Source organism: Canis lupus, chromosome 9 (assembly GCF_048164855.1).
Source record: "Canis lupus baileyi chromosome 9, mCanLup2.hap1, whole genome shotgun sequence".
NCBI lineage: Eukaryota > Metazoa > Chordata > Mammalia > Carnivora > Canidae > Canis > Canis lupus.
The window spans coordinates 36009868-36026572 of record NC_132846.1 but is presented as its reverse complement, the minus strand read 5'-3'; the positions used below and the strand labels follow the sequence as shown (position 1 = coordinate 36026572).

At 40.0% G+C, this 16705-nt stretch overlaps 1 protein-coding gene across 6 annotated transcripts in view; it reads right to left on the bottom strand.

The window, feature by feature from the left end:
* The window catches only part of DAAM1 (dishevelled associated activator of morphogenesis 1), a 166937-nt gene that overhangs the window by 101114 nt on the left and 49118 nt on the right, over positions 1-16705 (bottom strand). Inside the window, exon 1 of one of the 6 annotated variants that reach the window (XM_072838763.1) lies at positions 16144-16279. The exons of 4 other annotated variants lie outside the window; for them this stretch is intronic. The gene's annotated coding sequence lies outside the window, so the exon portion shown is untranslated. Of the gene's footprint in view, positions 1-5277; positions 12594-16143; positions 16280-16705 lie in introns of those variants that run through there. One more of the 6 variants, XM_072838765.1, reaches the window with a different exon arrangement.

Sequence of the window (16705 nt, the reverse complement as noted above, 5' to 3'; positions counted from 1 at the left end):
CCTTTAAAGTTTGATATCAATTGCTTCTTTTTAACCTTCCCAAAATAGAATTAATGATACATATGCTAAGGCATATCTACCCAATCCAGTTCATATCACGTTCTAAGTTTCTTAAGAGAAATACCCTCCTGTTAGACCATGATTAACTCCAAGTCAAGGGAAGGAACTGTACATCAAGCAACTTGTTGGCACTCATGTCCTGCACAGTGCCAAGAAAGAAGGAGGCATTCAGTTACTGTTTATCATGTTGAATAATTTAAATTCATAACAAAGGAAGAGTGACTTCACATGACCTAGAAGAGTCAGAGATTTTCAAAAAGATCAAATGAGTTCACCAATAGGGAGATGGTTATATTTCACATAATAGAACACTGTGCACTTATTTTTTAAAAAGGCATCTGTAGGGATCCCTAGGTGGCGCAGCGGTTTGGCGCCTGCCTTCGGCCTAGGGCGCGATCCTGGAGACCCAGGATCGAATCCCACATCGGGCTCCCGGTGCATGGAGCCTGCTTCTCCCTCTGCCTGTGTCTCTGCCTCTCTCTCTCTCTCCCTCTGTGACTATCATAAATAAATAAAAATTAAAAAAATAAAAAATAAAAAATAAAAAGGCATCTGTATATATAGATATGGAAACATGTTCAAGATGCTGTATGATATATATATTCTACAAGATTACATGTTTAAAAGAACGTATATATGTACTTATGAATATATGTAAGAAAGAGCTAATAGCAGTAGCCTCTAAAAAATAGGGGACTGGAGAAATATTCCTTTTCATTTTACACCCTTTTGAATTTGAATTTTCACCACAAAAATACATTTTTAATGATTATTTGCTTTTTAAAAATTACAGTTATATGTATTGCCTTGGGAAAATTTCCAAGCTACACTGTCAGATGAAAAAAAAACAAAGAACGATGTGTACAACATGATGCCATATGGCTTTTTATTTTTTAACTTTTTAATTTTTATTTATTTATTTGAGATGGAGACAAAACAGAAGCAGCGGGGAGAGGGAGAAGCAGACTCCCTGCTCAGCAGGGAGCCCAACATGGGGCTCCATCCCAGGACCCTGAGATCATGACCTGAGCCAAAGGCAGATGCTTAACCAACTGAGCCATCCAGGTGCCCTAATATGACTTTTTAAAAACAATCTCATGCAATGATACAATCTCTGGTCAAAGTTTTCACAAATAACTATGATTTACAAATGCTTCTAGAGTCAAGATCTCTACTCACTCAAGGGATAATGGTCTCTGGAAACTGGCAACTAGAAGTCTTTGGGATGGGAAAGGGAAGGAAATGTAAAGAGCAAGGTGTCCCTCATGTAGCCCTACATGATGATCCAACTGGCTCTGGAATAAAGACTTAGCTGAGACATCCAATATCCCAATCTGTTGAAGCATGCATCTCCTGGCCGAAAGTGTACTTGTGCAAGGTCATAGGAGACAATATGCAGTACCTGGGGTTCCTTTGGTAAATGTGTGTTAACACCTATTTTATACCAGGCACTATAAACACCTAAAGATACATAAATGAAATGGGTCACTAGGAGCTTATAATCTGGTGGGAGAGAACAGTGTACCAAAGAGGTATAACAAAGGTAATATGGCATATCATACCAGTAAGTGCTATGTAATCAAGCAAAAAGTACACAGGGAAGAATCTAGAAATGGTCCCTGACAGATGAGTGGAGCTTTGATAGACTATGGAAAGCAGAGCATTTTGGCAGAGGGAACAGTGTAAGCAAAGGCACAAAATGGGAAGAGGCATGGAGTATATAGGGAGTGAGTGGTGTTGTGACACAGGTTGTGCTATCTAACACCATCTTTCCACTGCAAAGCCCAGGGCTCTCATCTTCCCAATCAAAACCCACCAAAGTCTCCCTGATACCAATCTAATTGGCTTTCAGTGCTCCATCAAATCCAATCCAACTCAACTTCTGACTTTTCTAGTTCCTTAAAAGTATCTTCCACTTTAGCCAACAGACCATTTTCTATGTCCCATAAACATCCTGCACTCCTCTTATCTTCCATCCAAGTGGTCTGCTCATTCCTTCTGCCTTTATCTTTGTCAGTATGCTCTCCATCCTGACAGTACCAATTCCGACAACCCTCAGTATGGTGAGCCCAGCCCATCCAATGCTGGTGATAAGAGAAATTTGGTTCAACATTTCTGAAGGGCTATTTTTCAAAGCCTTGAAATAGTCATACTGTTGACCTACTATTTCTAATTCTAGAAATATATCCCAATGAAATATTCAGATACTATCAAAGATGTTGTCACAAAAATTTTCAAAGTGTTAGCTATAGTAACAAATAAAAAAGGGCAAAAATAAGTGGTAGTAATAGAGGACTATGCGGAAAGGGTAATCATGGTACAACTAAATGACAGACCATCAAGTAGTCCTCTGTAAAAGAATATTTAATGACATGTTAATTTTTATGATATGTAAAATAAAAAATAGGCATACAATGTCCCATTTATGTAAAATATACATCTAGGAGTAGAAAAAAAGTACCAGAGAAATGCACCAAAATGTGAGCCAACAGTTAGCTTGTATCAAATGTATGGCTTACTTTTTTAAAAAATGAAAAACTTTTCTGAACTTCCCAAGTTGCTGTCACAATGAAGACATACTACTTTTACAATAAGATGGATTAAAAAAAAAAAAACACTCTGATTGTTTATATGACAGATGGAAGGAGGGAAATGTGTATGCAAAAATGTTCTTTTCAAAAATATCCAAGTTATGATGATCCATACTCCAGCTTCTCAAACTATCTGAGGTGAAGGACTAGTTGCTTTCCTTCCAATCTGTTAGAAACATTTTTTGTCAACTATAATGCAAATAGCTCAGCAAATAGCTACAACATTTTCTCTCAGTGCACAATTCTTGTATTCTTTGTTAACCAGCAAGGGTAGGTAGCAATAGCACTGAGGTACACCAGAGGATGGGAGTTAAGACTTACTAGCTCATCAAAATAGAACTGTTAATGTTTGTCTCCAATGTACATTCTAAGGGCAGGAACCATATCCCCCTTGGTAGGCAAGCCAGAGTTCTGCACACCTTGTCACTCAACTGTCAGTAAAATGAAGAGAGACTGCTCAGGAACTATTGTCAAGGTCCACGTGACTAAGTGCCTCTGTATGGGGGGGAAGGAGGTAGTGTTTAGGTTGTTAGAAGATGCATGGGGTGGGGAAGGGCCAGAGAAATTAGGTAAGAGCCAGCCCAAGGAGGGTCATATGGTTCATGCTCAACTTTCAAGTTCATTTCCAGGCAGTCTTGCTAACCTACCTAGTTGAATGTGGTCTAGGCCCTCTTAGCTTTTGTAACCCCTCTCAGGCATAACCAACAGTTCAAGTAATTTGTAGTCTGGGTCTTACTTCCTCTATTGATCCAACTCCATGAGAAAAAGCACCCACAACCTGTGTCAGCACCTCATACACATAAGAGTAGGACCAAAGTATGTGGGAAACAAACAGAGAGAAACTTTACTTTGCACTTTATAGGTTGTTTCACTTAAACCCAAGTTATATTACATTCTGGCCATATTGAGGTGGGGTGCATAGGAAACACTGAGATCAGTCTCCTCTTATCTCTCATCTGAATGACTACAACAGTTCTTCAATTCTTCTCCTTGGCCCATGATTCCCCAGTCTAGAGGTTGACAAACCTTTTCTGTAAAGGGCCAGATAGTAAATATTTTAGGGTTTGCAGGCCCTTAAGCCTCTGTCACAACTAGTTAACCTGCCATTTTATTATGAAAGCAGCCACAGACACCTCTAAAACATGGGCATGCCTGTGTGCCGATAAAACTTTATTGTGGATAGTGAAATCTGAATTTCATATAACTTTCTCATGTCACAAAATATTCTTTAAAAAAATTTTTTTATTACTTAGAAATGCGAAAAACATTCTTAGCTCATGGGTCATACAAAAATAGGTGGTGTGCCCATGAAAGCCCATGGGTTGAAAGTCACCAACAGCTGCTCTACTCCATTACATTCACCATTTAATTCATTAAGTCAAAAGTCTGTTGAGTAGTCAGGTGCCTGACTGGCTCAGTCATAGAGTATGAGAATCTTGATCTCAGGGCCATAAATTCAAGCACCATGTTGGGTGTTAAAGATTACTATAAATAAATAAATAAATAAATAAATAAATAAATAAATAAATAAATAAACAAACAAACAAACAAACAAACAGTTAAAAAAAAGGCTTGTTCAATACTGATTATGTGTTATTTTTTAAGGAAAGGGGGCCAAAAATGAGATGATGTAGGCTTCAGAGAGTTTTGGAAAAGTTATTTGTTTTGGAAAAGGTATGAAAGAAAAAGAAAAGTAAACTAAACTGTAACTATTAATTTTAGTTAGCATTACAGGGAATGCAAAAAATGAAAGAAAATGGTGCCGGGGGAAGCGGGGGGGTGCGTGGAGACAGTGACTTTTAATACTGTGATCACAGACAGCCTCTCCAGAGAGGGCATTTAAGCTGAGACCTAATGGGTAAATGGAACTAGTCCTGCAAAGTACTGGGGGAAGAGGATTCCAGGCAGAAGGAGTATGTGCAGAAGTTCAGAGCAGGTGGGGAACTTGGCACATCTGAGTCAGAGAAAGAAGACCACTGTGGCTGGGGCATAGCAAATAATGAAGGTGTTAAGAGAGAAGCATCTAGGAAGGGGAGGGGCCCAGACCCCAAGGCCTTGTCCACTGGAGTGAGGAGTCTGGGACTTATTCTCGGCACATAATAAATCTGATTGTGTCACTCAGCTCTGCAGTGTCTTCTGGACACAGTCCAGCTTCCGGCATAGACTATAAGACCCTCCACGGCCTAGCCCTTGCCTACCTTATTTTCTACCCTCGTCTCCTGGCACCATGAACACTTCCCCCCGACCCCGCCCCTGGCAGCATGTGCACATAGTATCCAACACTGACAGGAATCACACTTCTGAGCCCATACATTCACAGTTCCCTCGGCCTAGGAGGCTCTTTTTCTTCTGTACCTATCTTCCACTCACCATTCAAGACCCACTCAAATATTACTATCCTAATGGGCCTTTAGTTTCCCAGAGATGGTCAACATTTCTTTCCACAGCTCAAGCACCATATACATGGTTGAGTGTTTTTGGGTTGTCTGGGATTTTTTTTTTTTTTTTTTTTTTTTAAATTCACGTGTTTCCCCCACTAGACTATGAGACAGAAGACTAAGTTTCATTCACTCTCTGGCACATGGTATATTCACAATAAATGTTTGTTAAATGCAAAAACAAATACCTAAGTGAACAGATGGTCTTGTCTCTGAACTTTAGGGTTGTGTGACTGGGTGTTCTTCTCACAGTTGCCAGCAGATCTGTTTTTCACAAATGCCAAGACATTTAAAGTCAATCACATCACCAAGTGCTCCTTAGCCACTTCTCAAGCTTTCAGATGCTGACAGTAGCTTCACAAACAGACTTCATCCTGCAGCTTCCCTCAGGCGAGGAGCTTCTTTCTAGCTGAACTAGCTGGTGCTTGGTTTTTCCACCCACCCTCAAAAGTAAGCTCCATGGGAAAGAGACCCGCTGATAGAATCTTTTCCCCATTCCTTACATTCAATAAACACTTTACCCCAAGAAAGTATTTACTTCCTCAGCTATCATAGCTGAACTTCAATAAGCCAGACACAGCATTAGGTGCTAGAGACACAGACAATGAAAATTCACAGATTCAGGGTGATCACAGCCTAGTTGAGAAATTTAGGGAGCAGCTAAGTTGCTAACTCTATCCAACGAAGAGGGAATGCAGTTACTGAAACCTGGGGCCTATGCTTCCACATCTTGGCCCCTTTTTTAATCAGATCAGCCTGAGGGAAAGAACTAATTCCACCATGACAGCTGGGCCCTCAACCAGAACACATCTTCTAATCTCAGCTGCTGGCACCATTGCAGAGGGGAAGAAGTCACCTCTGGGACATCCAAAATGCAATCCATCTATAACATTACAGATGACTATTGCTATGCCATGCACAAGGAAGCAATTAAAAAGCTACTTAAGATTCTGGAGCAGGTGCATTTTGCTTAGCAAAGAATAAGAAATTTAATCCATCTGTGGCCTGCTTGAAGTCAGAGTCATTTGTACTGCTCTTTAACAAAACAAACAAGACTTGCAATGTGCTAACAGTCAAAAAATGAGGGCCAAATTTTCGGGAATATAGATGATGATGATGATAACGATGATATAAAACATTGGAGAACTTACAGTCTCCAAGAAAACCTTCCTTAACAGTTTTCTTTGATAATGCCAACACATATGTGATATGTAAGGTTTGTTTTCCACCAAGCAACACAATATTGGTGCCTAATGTATGGGGTAAACTTGAAAGTCACGTTGACAGAAAAAGACGCATACATCTTTCTAATTGCTTTATCAGGGACTTTTGCTACACATTGATAATGATGGCTCTCCACACTAAGGGATACTCTCACTGGCTAAGTCACCAAGGTTCTCCTCCAACCAAAGTGGTTACAGGGAAATAACTTAGATCCTGAAGAAGGGAGAAAGGAGAGACTGGGAGTTCCTGCCAGTCACCACCTTGGTCAGACAGTTGAGAGCTTCTGTATGCACTGGCCACATGTGGTAGGGGGACCGTAGACACCATAATCCACTTCTATTTTTTTAATCAAGACAGTATTTCACATTTAATTCTCCAATTTTAATTGCAATATTAAAATACTGTCATCATTTCTTCATTGTAAATGATCTCTGGAATTTCTCAAACAATGTCACAGACATGAAAGGAAGGAAAAGCAAAAAACAAACAAACAAACAAACAAACAAAAAAGTATGTCCTAAGATTAACTTTAAAGAGAATGGTTGGGGAACCCTCTGCTTTAATTGCCATACCTCTTGTTTTCAGAGCTGCAATTTGCCCCACATTTTGCAATTTTCCAAAAGGCCCTGATATGTACTTTTGTTTTCAACATGATAACATTAACCCAAATTCTCTTATCAAGAAGAATGTGAAAAGAAAAAAACCGCTTTGCTTCTTTCCTTGGCCATCTCTCTCCCCTCTCACATTCCTCATGTCTGGTTTCATTTCCCAAGCACACCAGATGCCAAATACTATTTGGAGCTTTAAAAAAATCATGGGATACAGTCTAAAGGTTGTAGAAGTGTTTGAAAGGGGATGTGTTTTCCTTGCAAGTTTCAATATCTTCTCCACCAGGAAACGGAAAGGGCGTTTCTCAGTAAGTGTGTCCAGTGGAGGGCCAGCCCTTTCCACACACTCGGTGCCAGAAGGATGTTCTAACAGAACACTTCTGGAAGTGGCTTTTGGAAATACACCCTGCAGTCAATCCCCTCAGCCACTGGCTTTCCTGAGGAAAGAGGAAGACAATACAAGTATCCCACCACTGATGAGAACACCAAAACCCAAACATTCAAAAAAGCCACTGGTACGCTGAAAGCACTCTCTGCTCCACTGCCTTAACCAGGATAGTGAATGCAAAGCACTCTCCCTCCTCTGTGTCCACTCCACGTTGGTGTAGGCAGGGGATGTGCACAAAGTAGAAGCCAGAACTTGTCCCATTCCTTCCCCACTTCCTCCCCAGATAAGGGATGAAGGAACCCAAGTGAAGTCCATGCACACCCTCAAGCCAGACCAAGCCTCAACCAGCACATAATTAAGTCATCCTTACAAGCCCAAGTCAGACTCCTGCCAGAAAACATCGCCCCCCCTTCATGTAAAGAGCAAAGGAGAGATGGACCTCCAGGTTTCACCCTAAAAAGCTGGCAATGACTGTACTGTCATGACTCAATACTTTAACCATGAGTTGAGGACATAAATCCCTAAAGCCAATACAACCCGGTTCACGAGTTAGCAAGCTTGTGTTGTTCACGTGACAGAAACCAGTCTGGAAGCCAGGACATCTCGTCTTGATCCTCTGGGAGAAGGGCCAAACCAAAAGTGTCATTGGAGCTCCCCACCAAAGAAAGCACAGCCTTGCCAGACAGCCTGTGCCCTTGGGACTGCCAACCTGTTGCTAGTCTGTGAGTTAGGTCAATAAACAAATTTACACGAAGCCGAAAAGAAATGCAAACTGTTTTCCACCTTTAGGTTTCTATCTTCAGTGCCTCTAAAGGATCCACTTCGATTGTACAAAGACAAATTTAAAGGAAGGATTATACAAACATAGGAAGCTACAACTCAGTGGCCAGTTGTGTCACATCAAAGCTCTCACTCTTCCAAGAAGCTAAGTTTTGCTCTTTCACAGACAGGTAAAACAAGCAACTTTCCTGAATCACCTAGCAGTTCTTTCAGGAAGAACAGGAGGAGACATCACAGTCACCAGAGGAGAGTACTTATACATTGCAAGGCACCAACAACTGCCTGTACCATATGCGTTCTGGACCTCTGCTGACCCCATGGAAGTGGCCCCTGAAGTCAGAGTCTTCACTTCTATAGGCAAACGTCATCGTGCCTCTTAAAAAACGCCTCCCTGCCACCATGAGCACACTTCACGTACGTCAGATTTCAGACCTTACCAAACAAATAGCTAAGGCTTTGGTGCTATCTACACAAAAAATCTAAGTGATGTTATAAACTCTTGCCTAAAAACAAGTAGATTATAACTCATTTGTTGGAATCTTCTCACAAGTGAAATAATTCTGGCAAATTCTAAGAAAGAAGAGGTTCAATAGGTATACACTTAGTTTTAACAACCATGTTTTCCAGATCTTCAAGTAAAGCTGAATATGAATTAGAGAAAATAAACCAGAGGTACTCTGGGCCCAGGACTCACAATGCCACCCTCATAGTAATATTAAGTTCCTCTCCCCACAAGGACCCTTGGAAAAGTGAGCACTGTTATGAACCCTCACAGCTCCCAAACCAGATGCTATCAATCTTATTCCCTCTCAAATACCATAACTACGTTTTATCATCAAGGTATCTCATTGCCAAGTAGATATAATTTTTACTTGTACACAGGCCTTTACAGAGAATAAGGTCCACTGGCATCCTAGGGAAACTACAGTTCTCTGAACTAAAAATAAAGAAATAAAAGCTTGCCTAGAGCGTTTTTATATGTTCATGTTTACTGTAAAAAAACTTAAAACTCACTAATTACCCTCCTCTGTTCATGTTCTTCTGACTACTTTTATGCCAAGATTAATATAATTGCAACAAGAGAAAATGAAACACCATGTAGAACAAAAGTTCTTGGTTAAACTTAGCCTCATTCTCTGGTAACTATTAAGAAACCCCCATCTTTCTCATGGAAAATGTCTGTGCTTTTCACTTAGGGAAAAACTAATGAACAGACAACATGACACAGGCAGCCGTGGAAACCTGACCCGGGTTCAAATAGCAGCTCACCCACTTCTTTCCTGGAGGAACTGTAGGAAAGACTTCAACATCCAAAAGTCCTCTATAAATGTCTGATGGATTTTGAGTGGACATTACAAAGGGAACTAAGAACTACATTAAAAAGTTGGGAGGAAAAAAAAAAAAAAAAAGTTGGGAGGAGGATTTATATTTGTTAACTACTGTTTGGTGGCAATGTGTTAACCAGATTCCTTTCTCGGACATTCCTGTGTGTATCAGCAGAACAAATTCCTGGAATGAGGCTGGTTTCATCTCTACAGGGCAGTTGTCATCACTAAATCAAGGACTCTGCAGGTTAGTCAGCTTATCTGCAAATTGTGGGAAATTCTCAGAGAGTTTTAGGGGCAACGTGAGAAAAGGCACTCAAAAAAGTCTTTGCTTTCCTGTATATTTTGAGGCATTCGACAGATTAAGGATTTCAATCCAACCACTTACACAAGAATACCACATAGCACACCTGACTTAGTCACTGCAACAACGCTGACACTGGCAATACTGACCTGATTCTCCTTCACATTTTATGCAGGCACTAACCTCACCTACTTATTATTCTACTTTGTACATCTGAAGGCATCTTTCTATTTAGGGGAGTCATTGTGAATTGGTCACCACATTAGACACCCTACTGTAAAGCACCCAGGGTCACAAGCTTTCACACTTTTGCTTCAGAAACGTCATTCGGAACATGTGTGGACACAGCCACCATCTGCCATTACAAATGTAAAAAAATGTTTATAGAAAGCTAAGGCCATGGTGATTCCTGGGTTTAAAATCAGTGTGGTGAGTTGTTTACTAGGATCCTGAGTCTCTCTACATCTGCTACTCAGAGGCGTTCATTTTGGGCTTGGGCTGTTACTGAGTCCTGCCCATGACAGACAAGGAGAAGCCACCGAGAAACAGTAAGGACAGACGCTGGAGTCATATTATGAAAACTGCAACTCCCTTAGAAAGTACCACCCTACCCTTCATAAAAATCCTACTTACAAATTTTACATAATAAATCTTCAAGAGAGGCTCATGAAAAGATGATGGTAAAAGCTTCAATTGGATGCAAGTTCAGGTATAGAAATAAGGCAGTAAAGAGGCATTCTGGCCCTCACCTGTTTGAGATTTTGTATGGCTCTCATAGGTACTGCTCTTCCATGCAAGCTGTCCCAACCCTTCTCGAAAGACGCACATACCCTCTAATGATGGAAGTGAAGGCATTACTTTGTTATGTCGGCCTGTAAAACCAACTTCCAAAACACACAGCACTAAAAAGACCAAGAGAAGTAAAGCTTTGACATGGGATTTCCCCAATCTCTCTTCATGTTGGGAACCTTCAAAGGCACTTAGTTAGATATACAACCCTCTGAAATCTTAGATATACAACCCTCTGAAATCAGAACAAACTTTTTCATGATGGAGGCTGGGATGGGGGAACTCAGTTCCACAATGGGCAATCTAATAAGCCGTGGATAGGAAAATCAATTGTATCACCTCAATGGAATGCAAAATAGCAATATCTATTGTTGTTTTTGATGTACTGACCCTCTGATCCACATCTAAGAATTCCTGGATTCCATATACAGGAATTAACCTATAGATATACTCACACACAAGCACAGAGATATACTAACAAGGATATTCACTACACCACTGTATCAGAAAACCCATTCATCATTTGTAATAGAGAATCATCTAAGTGACCCTTCAACAAGTGAATGTTTTAGTAAATGTTGGTATGCCTGCAGTATAAAAACACTGCTTCTGGGGATCCCTGGGTGGCGCAGCGGTTTGGCGCCTGCCTTTGGCCCAGGGCGTGATCCTGGAGACTCGGGATCGAATCCCACATCGGGCTCCCGGTGCTTGGAGCCTGCTTCTCCCTCTGCCTGTGTCTCTGCCTCTCTCTCTCTCTCCGTGTGACTATCATGAATAAATAAATTTAAAAAAAAAAAACACTGCTTCTTGGGGTGCCTGGGTGGCTCAATAGGATAAGCGTCCAACTCTTGATTTCAGCTCATGTCATGATCTCAGGGTTGTGAGATCGAGTTCCACATGGGGCTCCATGCTGGCTGTGCAGCATGCTTAAGATTCTTTCTCTCCCTCTCCCTCTGTCCTTCCCCCTAACCCAACAAACAAACAAACCCACTGGTTCTCATATGCCAATTCCCAGGCTTTATTTTACTCCATACCAATTACATCAGATATTCTGGTACAGGGGGCCTAGGCATAAGTATTTGTCCAAACTCCACAGATGACTCTAATGTGCAGATAAGTTTGAGAACCAGTGCTACAGAATCCTATGCCCAGGTTCAAAGAATGTCCTAGGTCCATGAATACTGACATGGGAAAGAGATAACATATTAAAAACAGGAAAAAAGGAGAAGTCAAGTTGCACAGGAAAACATATTTATCACCATTTATGTTAAAACTAAAGCAAAACTGTATTTGTAACAATACACACACATACACCTATATATGTGAATGCACAGAAAGCCTTCCAGAACTGGAAGTATAAACTGTAAGTTACTGAAGAATTTAGTAGCCAAATGCTTGACACACACACACACACACACACACAAAACAAAACAAATGCTTGACACATGGAAGATGCTCAATAAATGGTGGCTGTTATTTCCATGTGCATCTAAATTTTTGTAACCTGTAGTTTTGCATGGATAATGAACTCTTAAGTACATCATACAGTATTCGACTAAAACTAGAAAGTTTGCAAGCCTTCCCAATACCCTCATTAAAACTCTAAGTATACACCTGAATAACTCATTAGTCTTTATTTAAAATTACAGCTTACTTTGTGCATACTTGAAACCCATGCCCAAAAATGCATACAGCTTCATTGTCAATATTATATTGATTTGCAGATCCACCAAAATGGCGCATTTCAAAGCTATTCTACACTGAAAGAAAGAGAGAGCAAGCATGAGCTGGAGGAAGGGGACAGAGAGTAGCAGATTCCCTGCTGAGCAGGTAGCCAGACACAGGGCTTGATCCCAAGACCCCAAGATCATGACCTGAGCCAAAGTTTGATGCTTAGGGATCCCTGGGTGGCGCAGCGGTTTAGTGCCTGCCTTTGGCCCAGGGTGCAATCCTGGAGACCCGGGATTGAATCCCACGTCGGGCTCCCGGTGCATGGAGTCTGCTTCTCTGTCTGCCCCCCCCTCCTCTCTCTGTGACTATCATAAATAAATAATTTTAAAAAATTAAAAAAAAAAAAAAAAAAAAACAAAGTTTGATGCTTAACTGACTGAGACACCACGTACCCCTAGGGTCCTCTTTATTAATCATTAAAACGTCACTACAGTGCTTATAGAACCAAATGAAAACATGGTGATTATGTGAATTCATAAGAGGCAAGAGATGGTCTTTCCTAGACCAAGATTTTATCAAGGAATTTTATGAAATTGAGGTCTGAGTGCTGACAATAGTCCTACAAGATAAGACTCTAATTATTTCCTGGCTACACCTTCCAAAGTTTATGTAACTGAAATCTGACTCCTTCAAATATCAATAAATATTCATTACAAACAGCTGGAAAGGAAATCTATGACTCTGAGAACTGCAAAATGATTACCAGTATACTGGTATCAGTCCCTGCGAAACAAAGTTACCATTATTTTGGAAGCAATGAATTTGAAGCATACACTGGAAAAGGGAAAAGTAAAATGGATTTTTCTGAGATCATCACAAGATAATAGAAAATAAGTACACACAGCTCACAGGAAAATGACAACCAGGTCTGAACAAATGGTCCAGTATCAGTCAACGTGGTATGCCCATCAAACTTTGGGAAAATATCAAAGATGGAAGGAACTCGATTTGATACCTATTGAATTAATAAGCTCCTTTGGCAAGTGAGTTCCAAGTCACTTCCAGAAATTCCATACGACCTCGGAAGAACGAGACAATGGTGCCATATCTGAAAGGTAAGAAGTCATACAGAGATAGAGTCTTAAGGAAGTATAAAGTCAAGGCATACGCTCTCAGAAAAAGTGCTTTCCTTTTAACAGGAACTTCAAAACTGTCTAACTTATACATGATAAATGCAATGCATAAACCTTGAGGATAAAGATGGGATGGGGAAAGTTGTGAGAGCTAGCAGGTGTTGCCACAGCCAAGAGAACACATATGCTGAGTGAGTGAACTAGTGAACATATATCATCTCTTTTCATAAACAAAGCTAACAATCCACCAAAATAGAAATAACCAGCAGCTACAATGAACACTGTATTCTCATTTGTGATGTCTCTCCATGTGACAAACATCCTTGGGAAGCTATTCACATAGCTTAACAAACAATTCTGAAACTGTATGAGCCAAACAAATGGCGAAGAAAGATCTTTACTGAATTTTAATTACTACACAAGGATTACTACACTCTTGATTCAAACCAGGCCAAAAAAAAAAAAAAAAAAAAAAAGGCTGTTCCACAGTCATCAAGGGGGAAGTGTGAAGGAAGCTGATACTAGCCAGTGTGCCTACTCCACCCTACTCTGTAATTTTCTATATAATTAGGTGAGAATAGTAATTGCTCTATTGCATAACTCAAGAAGACTAGACACAGAAGAGACCATCTCTCTTGCAAAATTTGTTCTAAGTGCCATAACAAGAAAAGCTGTTTTAAATAGTTACTTTGGAGGTACCTGGGTGGCTCCGTTGGTTAAGGGTCTGCCTTCTACTCAGGTCATGATCCCAGAGTCCTGGGATCAAGCCCATGTTGGTCTCCTTGCTTAGCAGGAGGCCTGCTTCTCCCACTGCCCCTCTCCCTCCTCATGCTCTCTCTTTTTCAATAAATAAATAAAACCTTTAAAAAAAATTGTTACTTTGCTTCATGTACAAAACGTGGAGTAGCTGGACTGAGGATAATATGTGGACTTCATATTCTGAAAAATATTGTTAAACAGCCAAGAGTGATCAAGTGGCTAAAGTCATCAAGAAGCTTTCGATAGAAGACTGGTTAAATGATGTAGGGTATCTCTGTATAATGAAATACTATACAGCCATTTAAAAAAATGGGATGGGTGCCTGGGTGGCTCAGCTGACTGAGGGACCAACTCTTGATATCAGCTCAGGTCATGATCTCAGGGTTGTGAGATTGAGCCCTGCATCAGGCTCCGTGCTCAGCAGGGAATCTGCTTGAGATTCTCTCACTACCTCTCCTTCTCCCTCTGCCCCTCCCTCCACTCATGCACAAGCTCACGCGCGCTCTCGCTCTCACTCTCTCTCTCTCTCTCAAAAATCTTTAAAAACAACAACAAAATCCACAGGACACCTTTTTATCATTAAGAGATCTAAAGTATATTAAATTAGAAGTCCAAGTTGTGGAATCAACATGGTATATCATAAATGTAAAAAGAATATACTTATGTAAACATGCAAAGAAATTGCCTAGCCTGTGATAAAATAATAGCTACAAAAACCCATTAAGTTGCTCCTCCTAGAGAAGAGAATAGACATTGGAAAAGGAAGGAAACTTGTTTTCATCTTAGTTTCTTCTAATTAAAAAAAAAAAAAAAAAAAAAAACATGGGCTTGGATTACTTTTTTTTTTTTTTTTTGTCTTGATTATCAAGCTGTTTCCAAAAGTTTAGAAAGTCATAAGTCCTTATAAAAATTAAGTGACTTTCTGGGGAGCCTGGATGTCTCAGTTAGTAGAGCATACAACTTGATCTCAGTGTCGTTGGGGTTAGTTTACTTAATTTAAAAAAAATTTTTTTAATGACTTTCATTTATCAGCCCTCTTCAATATGCCAGCCACTTTTAATGTGCTTTACATCCATTTGGTATCTCAATTAATAAAAGAGATAAGCAGTGAATCCTTAAGTGTCTCCCCGAGAACACAGTCCACTGTCAATGAATTTCTACACTCTGACCTAAGTTGCTTTAACTTCTGCACTTTTCCACTTCACCACACCCACCCCTACAATTGTTAGTTCTCAAAATGAAAACAATCTGTTCAACTGTAAAACACCAATAATGAACAATGACTTTTTTTCCTTTACACTTATAATTTATAAAAGGAGGTGGAGAGAGAAAAGGAGAAGCAGCTGCCAAACAATTTCCTAAAGACAATACTGCATATATCCATGCGATTCTAACTCATCACTATAGCAACAAATAAAGAGCTGCTCATTTTCACCAAAATGGTACAGTTCAGAATCCCCTTAAATCCATGGGATTCTTTGCTACAGAAGTAAATATTGCTATTCTTTATCTTCAGGTAATCCACTCTCTAGGTGGCAGCCTCAGGAGCATTACATAAAAGACCAGAAATGTCTAATGATAGATTTTTTTGTTAGGTATTTATTAGGAAGTTTGATCTAGAAGGAATGAATTTGCTTGAAAATCTTAAAGTCTTGCTTCCTAAAGCCCAAATTCTAAAGCTACTGAAATAATAGTACAGTGTATCCTCTTACATTCATAGCTTCTGACCCAATCTTAAATAAGCAAGCAAACACAGTCATGGGGAGTATAAATTAAAAGGGACCCCAAATGGAAGCATAACAGCTGATCACAAAAGATGAGGGTAAACACTGGTAACTTGTTTTTTAAAGGACAAGAAAATTAATGTCAAAATAAGAGATTGTATAACACTAGAAGAGACCTCAAAGTAGCATCAAAAATTTAGGCTATGCATCTTAAGTGAACATTCAATCTACATGAAGATGATGATAAAATTGCTTAATTTTTATTTATTCATGATTTCTACATATATACCACCACCTTTCTGCTGTGTCCCATGTCTCCTTTTTTTCCCCTCCCCAAATCATCATTTACCTTACATACACCACTTTCCATTCCACGAAAATAATCATCCAGGACAATCCATCTTAGGTAGGTCTCCCTCCTATTCATCAGCTGTGGCAAATGTTCTCACTAACCTGGCTATTGGCTCCTCTGTGGTAACTCCTCTTATAAACAGCACCACCTCACTGGGTAGTGGCACGTAAAGGTAAAAGCCAGTCTCTTTGTGGAAAAACAAGCTAGTTAACAACTGTACCTACTCAGACTGGAAAAGCAACCAGGACAGAGATGCCCAGAGATTTGTAGGTTGTAATCAACCTACAAATACACACACACACACACGTGCACACACATATACAAGCATGCATATACCCATGCAGGTGTCAAACTGGTTTTTCCTCATAGATACAATTTATAGGCAGTCAAGAATCACTCCCCTCCCCACATATATACACACAAATCCCAAGTTCATAATTCTGTGTGATAATTTACACATTTTATTCATTCATTCATTCATTCATTCATTCATTCATTCTTGGACCCAGTGTGTGCCCACTCTCCTGTTTAGTTTTGGGATACAAGGATGAACGAAACA